The 19624-nt window shown below is 37.8% G+C and overlaps 1 long non-coding RNA gene across 2 annotated transcripts; it reads left to right on the plus strand.

Moving 5' to 3' along the window:
• The first annotated feature begins 799 nt into the window (after positions 1–799).
• LOC125787189 (uncharacterized) lies at positions 800–14449 on the plus strand. Of its 2 annotated transcripts, none has more exons than XR_007429123.1 (5): positions 800–903; positions 3422–3471; positions 5060–5167; positions 5863–6023; positions 13847–14449. It is a non-coding gene; the product is annotated as an uncharacterized LOC125787189 (long non-coding RNA). The 2 variants fall into 2 exon arrangements; XR_007429124.1 differs by lacking the exon at positions 13847–14449 and adding an exon at positions 11721–11777.
• Positions 14450–19624: the final 5175 nt, after the last annotated feature.

Consider the following 19624-nt stretch of genomic DNA (forward strand, 5'->3'; position numbering starts at 1 on the left):
TGAGCTAATTTTTACTAATTTTATATGGTTTAGAACACATTTCATTTACTACTGTTAATGTTTGAAAAAAATAAAAAAGGCTTAACAATGCAATGGACATTAAAAAGCTATTCATATTTTTTATGTAGAGTTTATATTAAAATATTACAGTATTATATGTTTTGTGTCCATCAGCATTCTTAAAATTTCATATTTTCCCCTCAGTGGAACATAATTCAGGTCTAAAATGGTTAATTAGTTAGGAATAATAGAATAAAGAATGTCTAAGTATTTTAACACACTGTATTGCAATTAATATAGACTCTTAAAATCTTAAAAAAGCAATTAATCCATCCACCATCAATCAACTAATCAATCAACAGATACGTAGAAGATTTATTTGAGTGCATTTAATGTTTAGCATCTAAATTGAACTATTATTGTTTTAAGGTATAATTTATTTGTCAGGAAACTGCAGAACTGCACCCTCTGCTGGTTGTATTCATTTTTTTCTATTTCCGTATAGAATCTGATTCAAATATAAAATCAGATCTGAGGGCCAGTTCTGAAAGTGAATACTTTTAATTTGCATATCTCTGGATGGTGCTATAAATAAATATATGAATCGATAAGATTCCATAAAATTCTTCTATTTTTCTCATTTTAACAGACTTTGTATTTTAAAAAATCTCTCAATCACAATACATTTTCTCACAGTTAATTTGCATTAAAAAAGTGGGTTAAAAGTTTCCCGATTAACTGCATTCATTACCTCGTTATTGTTTGTCACAGATGACTGATTTACGTGGATGCTGTAGTGTTTGGGTGGCAGCTGTTTTGCTTTGGGAGGTATTAGCCTGTTTTTTTTTTTTTTTTTAGGTTTTCTGGGTGCAGACTGAAAGAAAAACTCACAGACACTTACAGGTAGGCTCTGTTTTGAAGTGATTACTATGTGTTATTCATTATGTGTTATTCGCACAGCACAGGAACACTGTTTTAACACTGTTGCTGTGACTATGTTCCCGGTTTTCCTGTCTCAGCTTCACAGCTTTAAATGCTGGAACAGCCAGTATCTGCAGAAGACATGGTTAACTAATTCTTAAAGCATGCTGTTAACATACTGCTAGATTAACACACATATAAACCTACAGAGTATATGCACTTATAATATAAATTATACACTTATTACCATACTATTACTAGCAATATCTATATTCAGTAAGTGTGCTACAGTGTGAGTCAAATTATAATATCATTTTAGACCATCTTTACTCGTTTATTTTTAATTTTTTCTTGATAAAGGTTTAGCTATAACAGTAAAGCGCTAGAGTTTAGCAACCTAGCTGCTGCTTAACCAGGGTTCTTGCTCCATTTTAAAAGTCAGATTTCATGCTTTTTAAGACCTTTTTCAGACCTCAATAAATGTAATAATTTAAGGCCCAAAAATGTAGTCATAACTTCTTAAGTAGAAAATAATTTGCTGTATTTAAAATTAAAACTTACCGTTTCCCATTTGTTACTGACTGTTGATCATTCAGTTTTGTTCCACTGTGATGTAGAACATGCTACTATGTTAGCTAGCTCTCCGCTAACCCTAGTTGTCTCTAGGTAACATAGCTAACTCGTCGCTAATGTAAGTATGTTTGCTAGCTCACTGCCAATGTTAACTCCGCTAACCTTAGTTCTCTCGCAGTTAATGTTAGCTAGCGCTACGCTAACCTTAAATCTTTCCCCAGTAACTGTTTACTTTGCTAACCTTAGTGTTCTCTGCAGTTAATGTTAGCTAGCTCTACGCTAACCTTAGTTCTCTCCAGTTAATGTTAGCTAGCTCTACGCTAACCTTTGTTCTCTCGCAGTTAATGTTAGCTAGCTCTACGCTAACCTTAACCTTACGCTAATGTTTACTTTGCTAACCTTAGTTCTTTCCAGTAACATTAGCTAGCTCACTAATGTTAGCTAGCTCTTCGCTTAGCCTAGTTTTCTATAGCTAACTCATCGCTAATGTTAGTATGTTAGCTAGCTCACCGCTAATGCTAACTCCGCTAACCTTAGTTCTCTCCAGTTAATGTTAGCTAGCTCTACGCTAACCTAAATTCTCTCCCCAGTAACTCGCCGCTAATAGCTAGCTATTGAGACAAACTATTAGCGTTTTTTTTTTAAAGCTCATTATGAAGAAAAATTGCCATAAAACACGAAAATAAACTATGGTAATATAGTAATTATCAGAATTTTTGACAAGGAAAACCATGTGACATAGGATACAGTTTCCACAGATGGATATAGAGTCTGCTGTCTAAGGTAAAGAGAAAATGGATTTCTCAGAATTCTTAGACGTTTTGCCAAATGTTTGATTTCCTAGACAATACTGATAATATATTATATTAATTTAATATATTGAGTCTAACTAAAAATTAATTATCTACAAAAGTTAACGTAATTACATTTACATAACTGCGGCACAAAGCTTGGCTGTGACTGAAAAGTTTAGCTACATAGCTACATAGTGCTAGCTAACAACACTAGCGTCTTTTTTTGTATAGAGAGCTAGCTAGCTAACATTGTGATAAGCTGCCTTCCAGTTATGTTGGAAATATTGTATTTACAAGATGAGAGTACATGAACGCTACCACAAACTCATATTTGCCAGTTTAAACTTCTGATTTTTAGATAAGCCCAGAGTTTCCCAGTTGGGGGATTTCATGGTGTACAGTTTTTAATACAAAACAAATAAACAAACAAAAAAAAAAACTAAAATCCTAAAGTCTAGTATATTTCATGGTTGTAATGGGATAAGAACATCACTGTTCTTATACGTGTATAATTTGCTTCATTCTCTTTGAGTAGGACAAAATAATCCTCCTGTTTTTATGATAATAGACCAAAAGTATAAACCAAAGTTATTGTTTTTTATGGAATCTATTTGCACCACTCAAACAACACTCAAGCACATCTCAAGTCATAATTACGACCTCCAATCCAATAAGAAGGACTATAATGAAGGCAGCAAAGGTGAAAAGTTATGTTAATAATAACGTAATTAGCTAGTTTTATTACACTTTTACACCCTTTGAGACTCAGAATTTTGATGTCCTGATATTTCCTGATGTCCTGACTTCTTCTCATTGCCAAGCTTTTTGGAAAAGCTTTTACTGCTAGCTAGCATAGCTATGCCTAATCTTGCCACAAAGCATGCACGTTAAAATCTCATTTAAAAAAAAAACTTTTTTTTAATTTGTAATACATTTGAAAATATGAATTCTGTTTTTCATCTTTACAATGACTGATGGCTATCTGGAGATTATTTTAAAAAAATGTTTATTTCAATACTAATTCTCATACATTTTCTCTATACAATATTTATGTAAAACTTTCTGATCTCAACATTTTTATTGATTTATGTGTTAGCTCTAATTCCTTCTTTTCTGTTCTGCTCTCATTGCAGTTGTTTGGAGGACCTTAAAACAATATTCTGACGTCATGTCATCCAATGCGGTATTAATTTTAAAATGATTATTTTATATAATTAAAATACACACATCTCAGCCAGAGATCACAGTCATGACCCTTAGTGTGATGTTCTGGGCTTTGCTCTACCAGTCGGTGGATGGATGATTGCATGGATGGATTGAGAGAGAGATAGAGGGATGGATGGATGGGCTGGGAAAAAAGTTAAAGTTGCAGTTTCCTCAGTTTGTTGCAACCTACACATATATATATATATATATCACCAACACCTATATACAATATTCCACACATACATACCCACAGCTATACACACCTACACAACAACCCATACCTATACAAAACAAATCAATACCTACAGACATCACCCCACACTCATATATACATATATACCCACACCTATAAACATCTATACACGTCTATCCACACCTATACAAACAAACCAATTCCTGTTTAATACACCCCTCATTTATAGATACATACTTACACCTATACACACCATCCCAAATATACATACCTAATCACGTCTATACACATCTGTACATTCCTACTGATACCTATACACACCAATCCACACTAATACACAACAAACCACACTTATACACACACATACCCACACCTACCCACATTTATATATACCACCTAACACAAATGCATACCTCTACATGATTACTGATACCTACACTTATACACATCTACCGACATTTATACACACCATTCCATGCATATACATACATAACACATCTATACACACACCAACACCTATACAAAACTATACACATCTATCCACACCTATACACACCAACCCACACTATGTACCTACTCACACCTATACACCCCAGCCCACACTTACCTTACACTTACATACCTGCTCATGCCTATATAGTCCAATCCATACCTATACAAACAAATCAATACCTACAGACATCACCCCACACTCATACATACATACCCACAGCTATACACACCTACACAACAACCCATACCTATACAAAACAAATCAATACCTACAGACATCACCCCACACTCATATATATATATATATATATATATATATATATATATATATACCCACAGCTATACACACCTACACAACAACCCATGCCTATACAAAACAACCCACACATATAAATACGTACTCACGCCAATAAACACCTCTACATTCCTACCCAAACCTATACACACCATCCCACACTTATACATACCTACTCCCACCTATACAGTCCTACCTGTACCTATACAAACAAACCAATACCTACAGACATCACCCCACACTCATATATACATACCCACAGCTATACACACATATAGCAGCAGTTGCTGCCAGTCCTGAAGTTAAATTTACTTCAGCTATGCGACACAGGACAAGTTCATCACCTTTAACAAAGTAACCTCCAGTCTTCTAAACTCTCCATATACTCTCCGTACATGTCAGTACACATCAGAGAATGTCAAAATAAATCAATACACATCAGTATATATATATATATATATATATATATATATATCATATAAAAAAGTATATATATATATATATATATATACTTTTTTTATATGATGCAATAATGTATAATGTCAATTATAGTAATAAGAGCAATTCTCCTGTTTCTTGTAACAGACCCTGGAGTTGGTGTAGCACAGAAGATGTGAACAGTGAACGGCCATTCCTGCAGTGGACAAGGGTTCAATTCCCTGACTGGACAGACAAGCACACCCCTTTATACAAGTAAGAGTCCTAGATCTAGAGAACTAGATATTCCTACCTGTAGTAGTGTGCATTTCATTACTATATATATATATATATATATATATATATATATATATATATATATATATATATATATATATATATATATATATATTTATATACACAGTACAATAAATATCTTTTTAGGATTATTACAATATATAGTAGATCATTACTATATATATATATATATATATATATATATATATATATATATATATATATATATATATATATTTATATACACAGTACAATAAATATCTTTTTAGGATTATGCAATAAAAAGTACCTAATATTTAAAAAATACACACTCATATTGAGTTAGTTGACAAAGTAATTAAGCCAGTAGTAATAATAATTCTAATTACATTCAAAATCCCTGTTCTTCTTATTTTACATCTTATTGTTGCAATAATATTAAAATGATTAAAAACAGAAATTCTCCCATGCCTTTTTAACAGCCCCTTTAAATTTAAATGCTTTACTTTGAGAACTTCATTCCTCTAACACACACACACACACACACACTTATACACATCAACAAACAGCGAGACACACACCACAGAAGAGCAGTTACTGTATGTGGCTGCTGCACCGTTATCATCACCCTGACCAGACCGCAGGTCACTGATGCTGCATGTGAGTGTGTGTGTGTGTGTGTGTATGTATGTAAGGTCCTACCTGGCTCCGGTGTGTGTGAGTGTCCCGCGCGCAGTAATCCTGCCACAGCGAGCAGCGCGAGAGCCAACCCGGACAGCAGCATGCCGGAGTGAGTGTGTGGAGCCTCGTGCCCCACTGCTCGCTCTAATCCTCCACCTCGCTGCAGTGCTGCCAGGTGTGTGTGTGTGTGTGTGTGAGAGAGAGAGAGAGCGTGAGAGAGAGAGAGAGAGAGAGAGAGAGAGAGAGAGAGAGAGAGAGAGAGAGAGAGAGAGAGAAAGAGAGAGTGTATAACTGAGTGAGCGTGCAGCAGAGGGACAGGATAACGAGGTGGGAGGGAGAAGAGGAAAGAAGGAAGGATGAAAGAGAGAAACAGATTGGGAAGAAAGAGAAAGAAGGATGGAAAAGAGTGAGAGAGAAAGAGAAGGGTGAGAAAGAAAAAGGGGGAGGAGGAGATTGTAGGCAGAGTTAAAGAGAGATAGAGACAGTGTGATGGGAGAAAGAGATTGGAGAGAAAGAGAGGGATGGAAAGAGTGTGTGTGAGAGAGAGACATAAGAGAAAGATGAGAAAAGGAGAGAGATTAAAGAGAATAAAAAAGATGAGAGAGGTGGAAGAATCAGTCTAAAAGAGATGGGAGAGAGAGAGACAGAGGAATGAGAGAGAGAGAGAGAGAGAGAGAGAGAGAGAAGAATGAGAGAGAGGGGAAAGAGAGGGATGGGGAAAAAAAGAAGAGAAGGGTGAGAGAGACGAGGGAGAGCTCAGTGTGTGAGAATGTGTGAACAAGAGCAGAGAGAGAGAGAGATGTGCGTGTATGTTAACCTTTAGTTCACAACTCATATTGCCAACACACACACATTTATCATCAGATTTGTTCACTACTGGCATAACACACACACACACACAGACGCACACACACACACACACACACAGAGATACTTTGGTTTAATCTGTTGTATGTTAAGAGTTTTATGTAAAAAACTGAAAAATTGATTCTGAATGTACATCATTTATAAATAGATCAAATAATTTCCAACCACAAATATCACAGTAACCATATCAATTATAATCATTACAATCGCAAATTCACTCACAATAATATTTACCTGATCACTAAAGCCAGGTTCACATTCACATTAGTTATAATTATTACATTTACTTAGTCACCAATCTCACAATAACATTTACCTGATTTGTAATTATTACACATTATTACAACCAAATTGACTGCAACCAATACTGTGAGAATCACACTCTCTGGTCAGCCACCAGTCACAAATCATTACAACTACTGTAATCACAATCCTTACTACAATCACAATTACATTTACTGTTTAGAATAATTGATAGTAGGTACTAATTGATTAGTTATAGATACTGAATAATTTATAATGGATGTTAAATAATTCCTAAATACAATAAGTTATTGTAATAAACCATGTATATATCATAGTGAACACTGGGTAATTTATAGAAGACACTAAATAAAAAAGGGACCAATTTAGTTTTTGAATCAGTATATCTGATTTTGGTTTTTATAGGTTCATGCTTGAGTAAAATGAACATTGTTGTTTTATTCTATAAACTACAGACAACATTTCTCTTAAATTCCAAATAAAAATATTGTCCTTTAGAGCATTGAAAATGAGAAATGGCTGAAATAACAAAAAATGACGCAGAGCTTTCAGACTTCAAATAGTGCAAAGAAAACAAGTTCATATTCATAAAGTTTTAAGAGTTAAAAAAGTAATATTTGGTGGAATAACCCTGATTTTTAATCACAGTTTTCATGCATCTTGGCATGTTCTCCTCCACCAGTCTTACACTTTGCGTTTGGATAGCTTTATGCCTTTACTCCTGGTACAAAAACAAATTCAAAAGCAATTCATCTTGGCTTGATGGCTTGTGATCCTCCATCTTCCTCTTGATTATATTCTAGAGTTTTTTATTTTATTTGGTAAAATCTGGAAAATTTGGGAAACTGATCATTTTTTAAATGGTCTCTTATGGTTTTCCAGAGCTGCAATTCATATCAGATACTGTGCAATCAATGGTACATACTAAATAATTCAGAACAGATGCTGAGTAATCCACTGTTGGTATTTAAGGTGGATAAGGAATTCTATGTAATTAAGGTGCTAATACTGTTTAAAATGCTGTAAATCTTATTGTTTTAGTATCCTAACCATTCAAAACAAGTCTGTGTCATAAAACAGTTAAAAACATTTCACACATTTCTTCTCTTCTCCTCACACTTTCCCTCTGAAACATCAGGTGGGCTGACGGACGGGGGAAAGTGGAAGGCGTTGAAGTCGATTTGGCGATCTGTAATTGGCAGCAGTTTCATCTGGCCGCGGTTCTTTGCTTTCATCCCGCGAGGACTGATATTTACAGGAGAGCTGTTATTTATTCAGGCCAAGTGCTTCAGCGTGGCCGGACGGTCAGACACAGCAGGATCCGGCTGAGCAGAAGCGTATTTATGATATACTTATGAGATATTTATCGCCACGTAAGACTTTTACAGGCTGGACAGATGCATAATGGTCCAATAAAAACCAGCCAGTCATAACTCAGCACTCTTTTGATCTGATACAGCTGGGCTATAGGTGTTTTTCACATCAGTGCTGGACCTGAGGAAAGTTTTACATAAGAATTTGATGCTACAGCTTGTGTATGTGTTTCATTCTTTCGTGCACGAGTAATGCATAACAGGAAGAACAAGAGAAGCAGAAAAAAGTTCAGTGAGAGCCCTTGTGAAAAATAACCTTTTGGAACCATTAATTTTGTATTAAATCACTACTAATATATGTATTAATGTTTATATTAGATTAGACTAAATATAAAATAAGTCATATTATTTTCATATTTTCATCTTCTAATACAATTTAGCTATACAATTTATTTCTATTTGGTCTAACTGCATAATGTTGAGCTAAGGCAACAACAACAAAAAAGAAAAACACTTCTTTAATGAATTAATGAGAGTGAAATGTGTGCTTGTATTAAACCGCTAATACAAGCATACATACATATTTTGTTAGTGGTATTTTTTTTTCTATTTAAAAATTTATTAAAGGATTCTTATGTGACCAGTTGCATTGCATCCCCTTTGGCTTTGGAGGATGGCTCCACCTATAATAATAAATATTAATACATTTTATTTCATAGGCGCCTTTCTTTCACTCATTAAAACCGGAAAAAAGAATGTAAAATGCATAAAATGTAAATAAAACACAAAAAAAAAATAAAGATTTAAAACAAGATAAAAATAAGACAATTCAATTGGGTCAGTGTAATAACCAAAAACATTAAGCAACACCATGCCATAAAGGGTATGAACACATTAAAAGTGTGTTTATATTATTTTTTTAATTATTTACATTTATTATTCATTATTTTCTTAAGAAAGGAACTCAAAAAAAGCTTGTGCTTTTTACAAGTATACATACCTACATTTTATTTAAAATACATCAGAGGTTCACATATTAACATTTTATGCAAAACACTGATTCGCTCAGACGCTACAGTCTTTTAGGAGCAAATATGGTTCTCCAACTGCGTCCGAAAATTGTGGAACAATTTTAGAAAAATGAAGCCCCCACTTCTACAAAGTCTGGCTGCTGTATCTGTTGGCATTGCAGCTCCTACCCTGCTGAGCCTGGCTGTTACCACTGAGGCTAACCTGGTCCAAGTTTAAAAAAATTCAAACCGTGTAATGTTTCAGAACATTTTTGGCTGAACGTTTTATGCTGCACTCTGTCATCTTGCATGTGCATTGCTGCTTGGGTGGTCAAGGTCTTGTCTCTTCACAGGGTGGGAATAACATGCACACAGATATGAATACTTCATTCTTGCATTAGTTGAAATTAGTTGTTTGCTATTCTATTTATGTTTAAAATGTTGAATTTAGCACATTTAAAAACTCCAGATCTCCTCTGTCTGTAACTCTGCCTGTATTCAGGCTCAAATTTAAAGGCATAAACCAGGGGTCCCCAATGACATTCTCTTAAGGGCCACATTCAGCCAACAAGACAAAAACAAGGGCCAGTGCATTAGTCGCATAATGTTAGCTAATTAGGCATATACTACAATAGCTATTTGTCTGCTGTTTTAGTGGATGTCATTGATTAGGTATATGAACTGCAGCTGCGTTATTTTACTCACCATTCAATGAGAGAAGTGACAGGGGCGGGTTGAAACAAGAGACCTGAAGTTGGGGTGGTGCTCTGTAGTGGTAATGCAAAGACACTGCTCTAGGTGTGCACTGGGAAGTCTGTTTCTGTCCTGGCTTTTGATAATGTTCATTGAAGAAAATGATGACTCAGATATAGGTGAAGGGAAATATTGTGAGAAGTAGCATTGCAATCTGTCTTGCCTGCCTGAACGAGAGGGTACTGACTGCAGCCTGAGGGAAGGCGGGGTTGGACGTCCAGCGCGTCCAGTCCCACCCTGCGTCATGTCTTAGTTCCGCCTCTGAACGGATGTAAACAAAGAACAGGGCTTTTAGCGGTTGTATTTTTTTTTTTTTTTGACTTTTTATTGAACGTCTATCTCCGCCTTTCCCGAGCGTGACGCAGACAAAGTGGGCAGGACTGGATGTGCTGGACGTTCAACTCCGCCTTCCCGCAGGCTGCAGTCAGTACTAGTTGGGCCGTTGGCTGCACTGCTCTGCTTTCGTATTTTACCCGCCAGTAAGTTAAAGACTGCATTGGCGTTTGGCGGCGGGCCAACAGTTTGCTCTTCGTGGGCCGGATCCCCTACTGGGGAACCCTGGCATAAACTGATCCTAGCACTCTGCCGGTTAGTTTCCAGAACAAGGACTAAACTTTTTTGAAGACAAATTTTTCCTTTAAATAGAAAATCTCCATTCAAAATAATGTGTAGTCCAAGACTAGGCTTAATCCTTGTCTAAAAAAAACTGTGCCGTAATATTTTGCAAGAACAAACAATGGCTTTAATCCAAAGAAACCGTAGGACTGTTTACCCAACCTGCTGACCTGAAATCACAGTGTTTTCTGAAGCGTGGCGGTCACTCACCGCCCATTGATTTCTGATATATAGCAGACACATCAAAAAGCAATGAGGTTTCAGCCACTGAAGAAATGAAAATTGAAAGATCTGTCCTTCATTCTGTCATTGACCTTTTGACTCCTGGACCCCTGTGTTCATTATAGGGGATGAGGGGGGGTGGATGGGATGAGGTAGGGAGGGAGGGGTTAACCTACGGATCTCTGGTTTCCACAGGACTCTCTTTCTTATATGAGAATACCTATATGTCTTTTATATATAAAAAAAAAAAGTACAGGACCCAATAAACTGTTATCTAAAACATTCTTTAGTTTAACACATGACATGTCTTGTCCCATATACGGGCTACAGGTGTAGCTGATACAACCCTTTATAATAACTTACTTACATTCTGAAATCTCCTACAGAACACTTGTGGATGCTGCCTGTTCACCCTCTACTTCACTTAATAATTCCAGATCAGTAAAGAAATCAACCCAAATTCTGCAGGCTTGAAAATAAAGACATAAAAACTAAAGGATGACACACACTGATTTGTGTTCAGGAAAATATTCATTTTAAAATGAAGTTCAGGAAAGAGACCATTTTATGTTTTTATTCATTATATTTAGACATCTCTATTACAATTACAAATATGCTTCTTAGTAATGTTCCTTATCATAAAAGAAAGCTTTTAATGTAATACTTGAAAAGAAATCCTAACGATTTAGTAGAGTAATGGCAGGCTGATAATTGACAAAAATCTTTGCTTGTTAAGGAGTTAAAGTAAGCATATGAATCTTTTTTATTGTATTCTAAAATTGATTTTGTCCCTTTTCCTTCCCAATTTGGAATGTCACAGTTCGGAAGGGCACTAGCAATGCTCCCAAGGAGGGTGAAGACTTGCACATGCCTCCTCCAACACAGGTGAACCGCTGATGTAGCATCATTGGGTTGCCAGCATTTATAAGAAAGCACTGCTTTCCCTGCCCTGATACTTCAGCTAACAGATGCCTTTTCTGACCAGCATTATGCTAGGAACGATGTGGGGAGAGAGCGTCATCTACCCACCCAGAGAGAGTATGGCAGTATCGTGCTCTCTCGGAATCCAGCTGTTGATGGCGAAACAGTCTCACCACAAAGCCTTGTTAGGCTTTTTCAGATGTTTAACCAAAAGGCTACTGAGAAGAAATCTTCCCAGGTCAGTCCTACTGAGGACACGCCCTATCTTAACTGAAGCCTAGGCTTTGAAATGTAGTTATGACTTTATATAAGCATGGATAGCAGACCATATTTCATAAGCAAAATCATCATAGATCTAGCACTCCTGGTGGCTGGTTTGGTGTGTGTAGCTCAACCTGTCCCCAATTTTGAATTACAACACAGATCATTTTCATATTATTTTCTCCTGTAATCGGTCTTTCTATCTATAGTATCTAATTCCAACATGTAGTGTTCACTCTGTTAATATTGGGACATTTTTTTTGTTTCCCCAGATTTTTTATTTAGTTTAGTTTTATATTTACTTGTAATGTATTTTAATGTGTGAGGTTTATTAATTGTTCAATATATTGCTATATATATATATATATATATATATATATATATATATATATATATATATATATATATAGGACTGTATGAGAAAATAGCAGGAAAAAACAGTGGTATGCAGCTTTTTCACCACTCTAAAAAGCTCCATAACCAAAGATGGATTAAACACTTGTAAATAATAAGTTTAATAAATGGAAACAGCTTAGATCCCAGAAGGACACTGAGCTTTAGCTTAGGTTATGTAATCATCACTGGGTAATTTATCCCAACTACTTGTAGAAATGGGCATTTTAAGTAATTTTGTTGTGATATTACAAACAAATTACAACAGTATATGGAAAAGGCAGTCTTTGCACATATTGCTATAAATGGACTGTACGAGAAAATAGCAGGAAAACACAGTGTTATGCAGCTTTGGGACCATTCTTAAAAGCTTCATAACCAATGATGGATTGAAACACCTGTAAAAATAGATTTAATAAATGGAGACATCTTAGAGCCCAGAAGGACTACAAGACGGATGGCTAATTAACAGCACTAAGTATCTCGCTAACCACAGCTAGGTAATTTATCACAACTACTAGTAGGAATGAGCATTTTAAGTAATTTGGTTGTGTAATGTGGTTACAAATTAATTACAACAGTATATGGAAAAGGCTGTCTTTGCATATATTTTTATATATGGACTGTGTATATATATGAATGCTTTCTCCATAGTATCAGCCCTTTAAAAAAGACAATATGATCTGCTTCTTATCTTATAAATGCAATTAGGTCGTTATTTTCCAGTTTTATATTCACTTTTAATGTAATTTAATTAGTGAGGTTTATTGACTGTTCAATATATTGCTATAGATGGACTGTATGAGTAAAAAGCACAGGAAAACAGTGATATACAGCTTTAGCACCATTCTTAAAATCTCCATAACCAAAGATGGATTGAAATACATTAAAAAAATAGATTTAATGAATGGAGACAACCTAGATCCCAGAAGGACTACAAGACGAATGGCTAGTTGGGAACACTAAGCTTTAGCTTAGGTTCTCTAACCATCGCTAGGTAATTTATCCCAACTACTAGTAGGAATGAGCATTTTAAGTAATGTGATTGTTATATTACAAACAAATTACAACAGTATTTAAAAAAGGATGTCTTTGCATATATTAAGTTATATGGACTGTGTATATATATGAACTCTTTCACTTTCAAATGTGAGGAACGCATGTTCTTCACAGTATCTGCCCATTAATAAAAGACAATAGGATGTGCTTTTGTGGGACGTAAATGGCACACTATCTTATAAATGTAATTAGGCCGTTATTTCCCAGTTTTACATTCACTTTTAATGTATTTTAATTAGTGAGGTTTATTGACTGTTCACTGGCATTGATTTTGAGATAAATCAGAGCATTAAAATCTTTTACTCCATCTTTTATTCCAGATTTGGACCCTTAAACAGAACTTTTTGGCCCAGGAGCTTCACTAGCGCTAAAGAAGCACCTAAACAGACGCGCTCCAGCTTTCCCTCCTCAAACACGCATATAAAACAGATGCACACACACTGCTGATGTACCACGATCCTCATTGAGCTGACGACAGGCCTTTTCACCAGCTCACTGTAGTACAAACCCATCCCCCCTCTCCCCCACACCACCGAACTGATGGAGAGCAGGAGAGAGAGCATGCAGACAAAGAGGCTCAGCCACAGTGAAGCCAGGGATGCTGTGAATAGCTTTTAGTACATGAGAGAGAGAGAGAGAGAGAGAGAGAGAGAGAGAGAGAGAGAGAGAAATGAGAGAGAGAGAGAGAGAGAGAGAGAGAGAGAGAGAGAGAGAGAGAGAAATAAGAGAGAAGGATGTCTGTGTAGTGGCTCTCGACTGCCATCTTCAGATCAGCAGCTACAGTTCTGCACTATAATTATACTATACTATAATAACACTATAATAACTGACATAGTATTGACCTGCTTCTGTCAAATAAGCAAACATGTATTGAAGGAACAATATGTATTAGATTTTCTGTAACTAACTAATAATTAAACGATCACGATGTGTCATAAACAATTAATGAAACATACTACGTTTATTCACTGGCATCTCCGTTCAGCTTTGCATTGTTTGTAATGCAGCAAAAATCTGTACATGCTTAATAGGGGTGTCACATTTCTCCAAATCCTCGATTCGATTTTATTTCCGATTTTAGGATCACGATTCGATTCGATTCTCGATTTTCTTTTTCCTTTTTTTTTCCAGCAGAGAGGCCTATGCCAGTTTTAGATTAGTCTATGGTCAGTCATTGGTTTGATTCATCAAATTTACAATATCTTATTTCAAAAGGTGGGCTTGATATAAGTGATGCAAAGTGATACAAGTGATCTGTAATACACCGTATTAGGCACTAATGTTTAAATTTAAATATTTTAATTAAGATAAAATGTAATGCCATCTAGTGGCTTTTTTTGGTAGCAGCAGTGTGCACTATTAAAACAGCAATGTGCAACATAACAAAATATATAATAAAAAAATACAGGAACAGTCATGTACAAAATAATAGAACAATTAGAGCCTTAACAATCTGAACTCTGTCCTACTATAACAGTTAAACATGAAAAATAAGACTTTAAAACTTTTTCGGTCCCTGAGAATGACAATATATTATTAATCTTTATTTAATTTTAATCTTATATTTAACTTTGTCTGAGAGAAAGATGTTCCTTAAGGTACAAAACTATTAACATATTTGAGGCTAGACAAAACAACTGTTATTTTTATATTTTCAAGTTTTTCTTTAAGAAGATGAGAATGTCCACATTCTCTGGAGAAAGGGCTGCTCTTTGAGCAGTCACAATGTCCGCTGTGTCGGCTACAGTGTGCTGCGACATTTGCGTAGCACGGGAGCATGCGTAGCGATCCTCATTTCACTTTGAGGCTCGAGACCATGACATAATTTCGATCGTTTTCGATTAAATATCGAAATCGTGACACCCTTAATGTTTAACCTCTACTGCCCTCTGCCCATTCCCTAGTCCTCTTTCCACACACCGGACAGTAGTCACAACATTACACCTAATTGATTAAAACCAGGATGATGGGACAAGCCAAAAATTCTTATAGATTTTTTTTTGTTTGAAACTAGTTTATTTACTTACTGCAGAAAGCTACAATTTAGTTTTTGGATTGGGCTCTTCTGATCCCAGATGGCAAGAATGATTATTATAATGTAAATTTTTTTTTTTTTTTTTTTTGAGGACATTGTTTTTTTTTTTGTTTGTTTGTTATTTTTGGAAAAATTACTTCTTGTACAAAGGCAATGTTTAGAGAGATGCTCGTTTTATAGCTGGAAATACAAACAATATTCTAAGTTTGTAATAGCTAAAGATGATCAATATCAAGTTTGGTTGTTCACACTGTGCTGCTGGAGACAGTGCTACCTAGCTTTAAAAACACAACGTCAAATTTGAAGAAACGTATGGAGTCACAGCGGCACACTTACAGAACAAGTCCCAAAGGTGGTCCGAAGCTTCCAGTAAAGTAAGTTTTGGCAAAACTGTTATATTGAGGCGACAAAACCTTAAAAGTAACTTAAAAGTAATTCATAGTAATCCAAGTAACTAAGTTACTTTTTTAAGTAACTAAAGTAACTATGCCATCATTGGTCCAAACCAGCATAAAACCTACAAGAAATGATGTAAGCAGAACTCATGCCCCACTTGAAAGCCTCAAAATGAGGTTCTAATAACATTAATCTCCAAAACTAAGTTCTAAAATATTAATACTGAGATTCCTGAGTTGTGCTGAGGGTTGGAGGTGAGTCCTGCTTACATCATCACTTGTCCTAGTCTCCTCAGCCGTGATTCAGCGTGACCAATCACAGCTTACGGCTCTGAGGGACTCTAATTGGCCACAGCTTTGGACGGCCCTGTGGTTCCACAAGGCGACGGAGTGAGCTCCAGAATTTCAATGAAGCTCGGCACAAAAACAGCCACTGTCTGAGAGAGAGAGAGACAGAGAGAGACAGAGAGAGAGAGACAGAGAGAGAGGGAGATAGCTCAGAGTGGGGTTGGGAAGGTGAAGAGCGGTAAACAGACAGAGGGAAAGTTGAAGAGAACAGGCAGGTGTGTCTCCATTTCTCTCTAGGGTTCTGTCTCTCATTTCTCTCTTAAGGTTGTTTTCTGTTCTCCTCCTTTCTCCACCTAATGACCCCCTAGGTGCCCACCCTGGACCCCAGCAGTGGGACCTGGGTCAGGAGGGCCCTCCCCTCATCGCAGGCTCAGGAGAAAGCACTGTAAATAATTGAGGAAGAGTCCGGGTTCAGTCACTCCATAACTCAGCTCCCAGAGAAGCTTCCATTGGGTCAGTGAGAGGAACTCAGAGAGCCTGGGAGTTCTGTTTACTCAGGATGCTGAAATGTAGTGTTGAATTGTCATGTCTGGTGCTGAAAGCACGTCTGTGTCTCCCACATCCAGCTCTATCTGCGATTCTCACAGTAACAACTACAATACCCAGAACGCACCACTCCATGACACAACACACACTCCCGATCACATGACACGTCACATGACGCCACCAGGAAGTCCCGAGTACTGATTACTCAGTGTATTTAAGGGCCATGCTCACACTCACACCTCGCCGAGTATCTGTTTGGTAAATCCTACAATACAAAGCGTTTCTCTTGCCCTTGCTATTTTCCGTGTATGATCCTGTTTTTGTTTTCTACCGACTTTGATTTTTGCCTGCTCCCTTGTGTTGGATTACCGTGTATGACCTGGACTGTTTATTGTACTTTGGATTTTTGCCTAACCTGTGATACTGCCTTTCCGTGTATGAACTCTGGACTGTCCTCCGTTTATGGTATGGTTTCTCTACACTGTGCATTTTTGGTATTGACCCTGTTTCTGTTGACTACCCCTGTTTACTCTATAACTTTAATAAAAGTTATTTTATTGTATCTGCACCAGTCTCCTTCCTGTCTGGCCCTGACAAGATACTCGGCCGTAATGACAGAGACTGCGGATACAGAGTCTATTAAGTCTGGTTTGGCTAACCAGGGTCGGCTTTTAGGTCAGCACCAGCAAACGCTCGCTGGTGTGACCCAAGCTGTTGATGAGCTAGCACGCCACCAGGTTAACCAACAGCAGCAGCTAGCCGATATTATGAGTCACCTCCGGGGTTTGTCCACCCAGAACCCTAGCCCAGTGGTTAGCCCTGTAGCCAGTCCTAACAAACCCACTACTCCCGTTTTCGCTGTGTGTAAACCAGAGGTCTATGACGGTAACACTGAGAAGTGTAATGGATTTCTGCTCCAGTGCTCCGTGTTTTTTAGCAACTCACCTCCTGCTTCTGATAAAGCTAAAATCGGGTTTATAATTTCTCGGTTGTCTGGCAAGGCTTTGGACTGGGCTACAGCGATTTGGGAGAGCATTTCTGAATCCAGCTACGACACTTTTTTGTCTATTTTTCGCAGCGTTTTTGATCATACACGCTATGGGCAATCTAGTGGAGAGCTTCTGATTTCCTTGAAGCAAGGTAAACTATCTGTGGCAGCCTTTGCTCTGGAGTTCCGTACGTTAGCCGCTAGCAGCGGTTGGAACGACCCTGCTCTCATCTCCATGTTTCGACACGGACTTAACCCCGAGATTCAAAGAGAACTTGCATGCAAGGACGACTCACTCACCCTGGATCAGCTGATCGCTCTGTCTATCCGTCTGGATCAGCTCCTCTCCCGTAAGCCCAAAGCTGTTAGCCACACTCCTGTGGTTCGCCCTGCACTACTCCAGTCCGGGAATCCAGTTCCGGAATCTGTGCCTGCACCCAGCTCCGAACCCATGGACATCACACGATCCAGACTATCCGTCGCTGAGAGGCAGCGTCGCATACGCCTTCACCTGTGCCTCTATTGTGGTGGTCCAGGTCATCTAAGGGCTAACTGTGAACTCCGGCCCAATTCTGCTCAAGCGTCTGCTCTGGGACAGCGCGTGGAGAGTGCTCCACGCGCTAACGTGGTATGTACCCCTGTTTCTACACTTAAAGAAAAATGTTTTGTGTTGCCTGTTATTATTACCACTCCAACGGATGTTTTTTGTGTCTCAGCGCTTGTAGATTCTGGGTCGGAGGGGAACTTTATCAGCCTGGATTTGGTGGAGGAGCACGCCATACCCACGAAAGTTCTCCCCAAGTCGATCTCCATCCATGCCATCGATGGAGAGACTGTACGCTCCAAACCTGTGACCCTGCAGACTCTTCCTCTCACCCTTCAAGCCAGCGCTCTACATGTGGAACAGCTCTCTCTCTATGTGCTCCCACGCACAGAACATCCACTGGTTTTGGGAGCGCCATGGCTAAAGACACACGACCCCGTCATTTCATGGAGCCTGGGAGACATCACTGCCTGGTCTCCTTTCTGTCGTGAGAACTGTTTATCTTTAATTTCACTCTCTTTGCAATCTACCTCTGTCGAAAGCCCTAATTCTGTAGATACCCCTGCTATTCCCTCCGAGTACTATGATTTTTCTGATGTGTTTAGTAAAGCTAAAGCTACCGAGTTACCTCCGCATCGCCCCTATGATTGCTCTATTGATTTGATAGAGGGTTCTGTACTGCCCAAAGCTCGTGTATACCCATTGTCTCGTGATGAGGAGAAGGCTATGGAAGAGTATGTTAGTGAAGCTCTTGCGCAGGGTTTCATTCGCCCATCCAAATCCCCAGTTGGTTCAGGTTTCTTCTTCGTGAAGAAGAAGGATGGGGGTTTGAGACCCTGCATAGATTACAGAGGCTTAAACGACATTACTAAAAAGTTCGCTTACCCGCTCCCGTTAATCCCAGCAGCTCTCGAACAGTTACGTAATGCCGTGTACTTCACCAAACTCGATCTCCGTAGCGCTTATAATCTCATTCGCATCAGGGAAGGTGACGAATGGAAAACGGCGTTTTCCACCACCAACGGCCACTATGAATACCTGGTCATGAGCTACGGTCTCGCTAACGCCCCAGCCATATTCCAGTCATTTATGAACGACATATTTCGCGATCTTATTAATCACTCTGTTGTCCTTTTTATAGACGACATCCTTGTCTATTCCCCAGATCTCCCCACACACATACAGCATGTTCGCCAAGTTCTCCAACGCCTGAGAGAACATAGCCTGTTTGCCAAAGCCGAGAAATGTGAGTTCCACACGCAAAGGGTCACATTTCTCGGCTACGTTATTAGTTCCTCCGGT

Source organism: Astyanax mexicanus, chromosome 23 (assembly GCF_023375975.1).
Source record: "Astyanax mexicanus isolate ESR-SI-001 chromosome 23, AstMex3_surface, whole genome shotgun sequence".
In the NCBI taxonomy this organism is placed as follows: Eukaryota; Metazoa; Chordata; class Actinopteri; order Characiformes; family Acestrorhamphidae; genus Astyanax; species Astyanax mexicanus.